Raw genomic sequence first — 8292 nt, 5'->3', positions numbered from 1 at the left:
TGAATGAAGATCACATACATTTATAAGTCAGTATTGGTTAAAATTACTCTATTATAAAGATTTACTTTAAATCAAACATGTCATAAGAAAAAAATGGATGCATGTATTGAGAAAGTAGGATCCCATGTCCTTCCTCTCTCATGTTAGGGTGTGTAGTCTCTATATGTGCATTTGGTATATCCTCCTCAAATGCAAACTAATACTCAGAAAGATCACCTATGAGACCTAGATAAATACTCTTGCATGTTATGCAAGTATGGGGCACACAAACATATGATGAGCTCATCGACGATGAACTTGCACCAACTTCATGAACATAGACCTATCCTAGGATATCAATAGGCTAATCAATCTATGGAGAACCCTAATAGTTTGAGAGCTAGTCTCTACAATGATATCAGGATGCTACACTGGAGGAGGGGGGAGACATCAGTAGGGGGGACAAAAGTTCCAGCTTTCTTCCACTAGGAAAAGGGTCTATCTTGAGGAGCTCCTCCTCCTACACTCATGTTGGGCCTCATACTATAGTAATTCACCTTGAGGTGCAACACAAATTCAATATAAATTTTTTTAATGAAATAGAATGACACCTCTAAATTGTTGTTTGGAGCTTTGTCAAAAACCATCCACCAACGATCCCAAAAGTTCACACACATAGTCTCATTTGTGCACCATTTAATTGATAGTTTGGGATTTGTGTGTTCTACTAGTTTACCAATTTTTGGGTCCATAGAAAGGTTAACTATATCATCTTTAGTTATATTTAGAGCTGCAACCTCATCATAGTCCAACCCATCATCAAACATGGCATGCATTTGGTCATGCTAGTGAAGAGTGGCATTTTTTTTCATTTGTAAGTATTTGAATATTATCCACTATGGTGTTTAACATGGATAACATGGGAGCCAATGTAGGTATATTGTTCTATTTGGTTTGCAAAACCCTTAGTTCAATAAGATTTTCAAATATCAAATCTTTGATTTGAGGAGGGTTTTGAGGGGGTAGGGTATTGTTTGGTGGATGATTTTGAGGGGGTACTGGATCGTTTGATGGAGGGTTACAAGAAACATTATTTCCTAGCTCAGTGTCATCATTTGGGTCATCCATACCTATTAAATTACAAAACATAACTTCTATTAAAAAAACCTAAATTTCAACAATTTCTATTAATAAAACTTAATTTTAAAAAAATTCTATTTTGAAATAACTAATTTATATTAAAATTCATTCAAATCTTAAAAAAAAATATTACCTATATCTGATACCAGTTCCTATATCCAATACCTGAAATGGACCAACTCAAACAAATAAACAAACAAAACCAAAAATTGCTCTTGGGATTTTAAAATCTATGTCGCAAGTTTCGGGTATCCAATTTCATACCCAATATTATATTGGACACTTGATAACTGATTAGATACCCGAATTTGATTGGCTCAAACTTTTTTGCCTTGTATCAGGATGGATGGAAAAAAGTCACAGCAGATTTTGAAACGCTTTCAGACGTTTTTAAACTCCACTTTTTTCACATCACCACTTTTTGGCACACCATGATCATGCACATACCTAGATCTAAATTAAGACAATGTTTTTTTTCTAGATCCATTATGATTATGGAGATATCCTACATCTTGCATAAAGAATTCAACATCTACAATGTACAACACAAAAAATCCTTATTGACAATGATTTCTAAAATCAAGGTGAATACTTACATTTATCTTGTTTCCTTTACATAGATTCATATTTCAATTTTAAGGTTGATTTCTCAATCTAGGGTTGACCAAGGCAATCCCTCCCCCACCCAAAAACCAAAAAAAAGTTTACTACGAGTATAGATACATTAGAAAATTCATATTTGTAGATCTAGAAATAACTCCCCAAGACCCTTCAAGAATACTTGGGTCAATCTAGTTATAGGGCCCCAAGAAGATGGCGACTTTGTAGACTAGTGTCCAAACATTTTTCCTCTAGGTCAACCTATTCCTGGAGCCTTGGTAGGAAAACCCATTTATGGATTTTTCACATTTTTCTATTTTATTTGAGGTGTGCAAGTGAAATTTCAAAACTCTACCTAGATTCACCTTTTTTTTTTAGAGAAAAAAAGTCACCTTTCTCTACATATTTCAAGGGGAGTACTCTATCAATCATTTCAATTTATAGTTTTAAACATTATTACACATCTTAATTGGGTTTATTGCATTCATTTAGCATCTATATCTACATTACATATCTCATTTAGTCAATTAGTTCATCATTCACATATCACACACAGGAAAAAGGGTATTTTCTTGCATCATATTCCTTTCCACAATTCAAAATTTGGTATTGGCATCCCTTCCTCTATTTGGGTGTTTCTAATCTAATCTGAATTCAACAAAGGGATTTTTCATCAAAATTCAACATATTAACATTTTTGCATGAAAAGTGGAGGTCTATGACCTATTTTACCCCCTTCCATTTTTCACCAAAATAATTATCATTATTTCTTTGATGGTCATTATTTTCATTGGTATTTTTATTTCCTTGATTTTGGTCAATCTTGGTAAATTGCTTACTTTAATGCTATTATATGCAACATGAAAAGTGTCTTCCTAAGTACTTTTGTTGGTCTTTATTTACTTATTGTGTTCTTCTGCTTGTTGATTGTTTTATTCTTCACCAAAGAATTGGTAAGGCAAGAGAAGAGGTTGGTCTACTTTGTGAGGTATCTCTTGTCTAATGTATGCACAATGGGTATTATTTTTTATATTTAAAAAAAGTATATTCATGAAATTTAAGCTTGAATTAACTCAAATTCAAAGATATTAATGAAAAAACATGATAAATCTCTCAAATTAATCTATAAAAAATGTCTCATGTTTCTCTAACTTAGGATACTAAGGATTCTTTCAGATTTACAAGCAATCCTAAGTGATAATTCATAGAATGAAGTGAAAAGCTAAGCTAAATCAAAATGAAATGATGAAAACTTGATTTAATTATGATTAAGAATGCAAATTACAACTAAATGGATCTCAAAATATTGAATTGAAATGTTTCTATCGTGGATGTAAATGATAAAGGATGGTTTTCTCTTAGATGGCTTACTATTTATAGAATTTTCCCAAGGGTAGTGGGTAAATTTAGGTTAACCAAGCTTAAAAGAGAATTTAAAATTTAGTTTAAAATGTTCACAAAAAGAGACAAGGTATGTTTCAAATATTTGTGCGAGGTGACAAGATCAACACTCAAGATTGCAAACTGAGGAGCCTAGTTTATTGTTTGATATGGGTAGAGACAAAGATAGAATTGATCCATGGTAGATTGCTGCTAAATGGGTCAATAATCTCTACACATGGAAGTTCATTATTGAATGTGGGCTCCTGCCTTTCATGGAGTCCATAGAAGGTTCTGATGAGATGGTGTCCATGCAACTAGTGATTACCTAGGATAGTAACATTACTATTAACGACATCACCTTTGAGAGAAACAAATAAGTTATAGCCCAAGTTACAAGCCTATCTTTAGAGAGAAGAAAATGGAAACATGTTACTAAGGTTGTAGACAAAATAATTATGAAATGGTTCCTTTGAAGGCCAATGAGGATCCACTTTTCATGAGAGGTGGTTTCAATAGAGAAAATATGTCAAGGTCAAGAAATTGACATATTCTACCTGATCATGAAGTATCTTACCTTGGAGGTCTGTTTCAATGTAAGCTATTACTACCATTTCCCTCTACTAAGTCATTTCTGCTACCATGATGAGATTTCCTTTATGTTTTCTTACTTCATGATCTTGAAGCATCTATTATGGATGTTAGAGAGTGTAGAGAGGAAGGAAAAATTATACTATCCTTCACAAGGGGCTTATCTTTCACATGTAAAACTTTCATCGGGCTATGTGTCCTCCCTACAATATTATTCTATCACAGGCTTGAGTTCCTAATACCTCCTTGTGGCTATGTCTATCTAAATTCCCAGCACCCATCTTGTTTCTTAGGGCTCCTCATCCTCCATTGGCCTCAAAATCAAGGATGCCCCCTCCTTACTATGTCAATTTACTAATTAAACCCTAAACTAGAGCTAGTTGTGAATTTGAGAGAGGATGGGATGGAATTAACTAAAAGTAGGAGATATTCTCACATAATTGTCTCAAACCCCAATAAGAAAAAAAGAGTGGAAAAATAGGGGAGCCTAGAAGAGGTGGATTTTGAGTCTAAGTCTAAAGGAAGTGGGAGAAAGAGAAACATGCAAGGATAAAATAGAAATTCAGGAGGTTCTATTACATTGATGATGAGGAAGTGGAAACTATGACTGGTTCCCCCTAAAGATGGAGGAAGTTTCTCCAAATAAATATGTTTCTCATGTGTCAAATAGTTTGAGTTTGGACAAGGTGGATCTCATAGCTAAGAACGAGGCTTATGTGCTAGTGACAACTCCCTGGAGCACCACTTCCTCTCTTAGAAAGTCGAAGGAGGAACCCCATGTTCCCCCCTACCCAACCCACTCCCCTCGGTCTAGGATCCCATCCCTACCCCCAACATGGAATTTTTTTTTGTCTTTATGCATGTTGAAGCTAAGATAAAGAACATATGGGTGGAGATGGAGAATTTAAAAAAGATTATTTTAGAGTCGGACCTGAGATTCAACACCCTAGAAGACCTTGTTGTTAAATTCATGCATGATGTGACAACCACCCTCTCACTCTTGCAGCAGGAGAAGGTGGGGGGAAAAGCAAAGGAGGAGGCTAACAACTTCCAAAGGCTCTACAAGTTCCTTGTGGATAACTTGTTGGATGTATTGTTGTCAAAATAAAACCCCTGGAGGAGAAGAAGGAATGAGAATTCAACCTCATTTTGTGATGCTTACTTATTTTGTTATTTTTCTTCTTATTATAGGTAAGTTTTGGCCCTGTGTAGCTAATATGAATATTTGGACTCTTATGACTATGGCTAATACTAGTAATAGTATAATTTCTACTATTTACTATTTTAGTACTATCTACTATTTTAGGTAGTTGGATAGTAATCCATTGATAGCAATCTTGTCACTACATTGTTCCTTTTGGGCCAGCCACCCATTTTTGGCTTCTTTTAATATCAAAAACAAAATAGAATTAGTCAATTTAATTAAGCCATGTACACCCCCCTTCAATGGGTTGAATTCTTGATTAACTATTTGATAAAATTATACAATTAATTGAATCAATTACATAATTATTTGATATTTTGATTTATTAAATCCATTTGCCTTTTATTTTCAAATAATTAGGGTTGAATATTCTATTCATTTTCTTTAGATTTCGGTTTTCTAATTTAGAGTGTCTATATAGTATATTTTTTAATTTGTGTATAAGAACACTTTAATTTTAAAATAATAATGGGTATAAAATAAAAAGATGTGATTATTTAAATTAAAAGTTATGTAGAGAATTTGATGTGTGTGTGTGTGTATGCACATGTATATATGTATATATGTATGTATGAATGTATGTATATATGTATGTATGTATATATATTTATATGTATATATGTATATACATATATATTATGTGTATATATATGTATGTATGTATGTTTGTATATTTGTATATGTATCTATATACATGTATATATGTATGTATATGTATATGTGAGATGCAAATATTAACAAAGCGAAAGAATAATAATACAAAATCATATTTTTATGTATATATGTTAGAATAAAAATATCAGTAAGAAAATTAAATATCTAGAATAAAAGAATATATAATAAAAAATAAATAAATCTTCATATCTACATATAAATATATTTAGATAAACATAAGGTAAAATACTTTATATTTAAATAAATTAAAATTTTACCATATATGTGGATACAAAAGAGAAGCAATAATAAATAGAACAACAAGAACAAGACTAAAGAAAGGAAGACCAAAAATAAATATGTTTAAATTTAAGTTAAACATATTTATATATTAAAAGAAAAGTAGTAATAATAAAAATAAATGAAATACTATAAATAAATATTAAAATATTGTAAATAAATATTAATAAATTCATTTTAAGTAAAATATATCTATTCAAGTAAAGAGAGACTATAACGTAACATATTTATTAATTGAAAACGGAAAACTATAAATAGATATTTATAAAGATATATGCATAACTAAAGAAAGACTATAACTTCACTTCTCTATAAATATACTTTAAATAAATAATGTCTATAAATGTATAGATTTTTTTAAATTTATGGTGATCGAAGCTATTTGCTTAACTAGCTTTCTTGCTTCCTCACATTCTGCAATCTCCGGTCAAGTGTTCGAATCGCGTGAAGTGTTTGTAAATTACAAGGTTTAACAATTATGTTAATTATGTTTGGTTTCTTGTATTTAGAAGTTCTTTTTTGTAAATCATATTATCTCTTGATATTATTTTAATTATATCAGAAGGAACACACTATCTCGTGATTTGTATGCTAATTTATTTCTTTGTGCAATCTCTTTTATATCAGAAGCTTTACTTTTAAATTTCTTTAGTTTCAAAATCAATTTCTCGTTAACTATTTGTTTCTTTTTTACTTTCAGAAGTGCTTTCTTAAAATTGTCCCTTTTTTAATTTTTTTTTTTCAATAATTTAGAATTTTCTGACTGAATTTTTATTTTCAAATTACTGAACTTGGAAGTATTTTGTTTAGACAATTTTTAATCTTTTACATCTTTTTTCAATTTATGTTGTACTTACCTTCAGATTTCCAGATGTTGTGTTGAAACAAGTTTTTTTATTTCTACAATAATTTTAAATAACAATACAATTTTAGTTTACTTTCAGATTTCTATTTCTTAACTTACAAGTTCAGAAATTATAAAATTTAGACTTTCAACTTAATAATATTATAAGATCTCAAAATGCCTCCTCAATTGCAGAATGTTAAATATATACATGATTCTACATAGACAAAGATTTGTAGTCAATTATGGGAAAATGAACCAAATTGATAACAGGTAGTAAATATCCTCTAAATCTCTAATCAGGCTTCACTTTATAAACAAATCAAAATCGATTACTATGTAATTCACAATTTAAAAGATAGAAATCCCTGGGCTGTTGATATAGCTCTGTTACAATATATATAATTTTTTATTTATATCAATTTATCAATTAAATTTTTTAAAATTTCAATATTAAGCTTAGACTCTCAGATGATTCAATGCCCACCATTTGTATCAATTTAATTAAATATTAATATTTAGAAAAGAAATAAAATTATTATTTAAAAAGAATACATGGTATAAAATATTATGATAGAGAAAAAAAATTTAAAACATAATAAAAGAAATATACTTGTCATTACTTTTCAAAGCTATTACAATAGTTTATATTAATTGAAATAATCTTTACAAATTTATTTTGAGTTTTTCTATTCTAAAAACTCTTATTGTTAAAAAATGCATATCGTAAAAAAAGTAAAGCATGTCACTGAATGATCTTTATGTAAAGATCTTTATTGGTTAAAAAATCTTTTATCCAGAATCTTTAATCAACGCTGCAAAATTGAAACAAACCAAAAATTATAAAGATAATCAGAATTTTATAAACCAAAAATTATAAAGATAATCAGAATTTTATAAAAGAAAACTGAAAGTTTTATAAATTTATCAGCATCTATGAAAAATGTTTACTAACAAATTTGGAAAAATTGAAAAATATATATACATTAGAAACAATTATTAATTACCGTGAACAATTTGTGTTGGGGGAAACAGGAACGGGAAGATTGACTTTGCAAAACTTAGGAAGAAGTCTGGCATTGTTCCAATTGATACCATAAAATTTGCCCTGCTGCAAAATACAAGTGCATGCGCTTTGCCTTGCTTCTCTCCCTCTGATTGCTGCATTCAAGTTCCTAACTTCATTGCAACACAGAGAAGATGGACGCCCTCCTCGCCCTCTCAAATAAGGTAAACATGGCAGCAGATCCACACTCAGAATTCCACAGGGTATGGCTAAACATGAACTTGTATAGAATGCTATCAACATCATCAAAACAAGCAATACTGATTTAGCCATTTTGGAGGAAAAGGAAAAATCAAAATGCAAGAGAAATGAAAATGGGAGAAGCTCAATGCCAAAAGAAATGATAAATGAAAATGTGTGCATTTCATGGTATAATAATGAGTTTATATAGATTTTTTTCACTCAGTTCAATTGAAAAAAATTAGAATTTAATCTTATAGTTATATACTTAATGTTATGTCATACATTTTAAAACAGTATACATGTTATCTTAACTTTATGTAAAACTTGGTTAAGTTGGTGTGTTGTTATCCT

At 30.2% G+C, this 8292-nt stretch overlaps 1 pseudogene; it reads right to left on the bottom strand.

Moving 5' to 3' along the window:
- Positions 1-7497: 7497 nt before the first annotated feature.
- LOC149553443 (non-specific lipid-transfer protein 1 pseudogene) lies at positions 7498-8031 on the bottom strand (annotated as a pseudogene).
- Positions 8032-8292: the final 261 nt, after the last annotated feature.

The sequence above is a fragment of the Cupressus sempervirens genome, chromosome 6 (assembly GCF_028749045.1).
Source record: "Cupressus sempervirens isolate cs-2001-9-10 chromosome 6, ASM2874904v1, whole genome shotgun sequence".
Lineage (NCBI taxonomy): Eukaryota > Viridiplantae > Streptophyta > Pinopsida > Cupressales > Cupressaceae > Cupressus > Cupressus sempervirens.
This window is presented reverse-complemented; position numbering and strand designations above follow the sequence as displayed.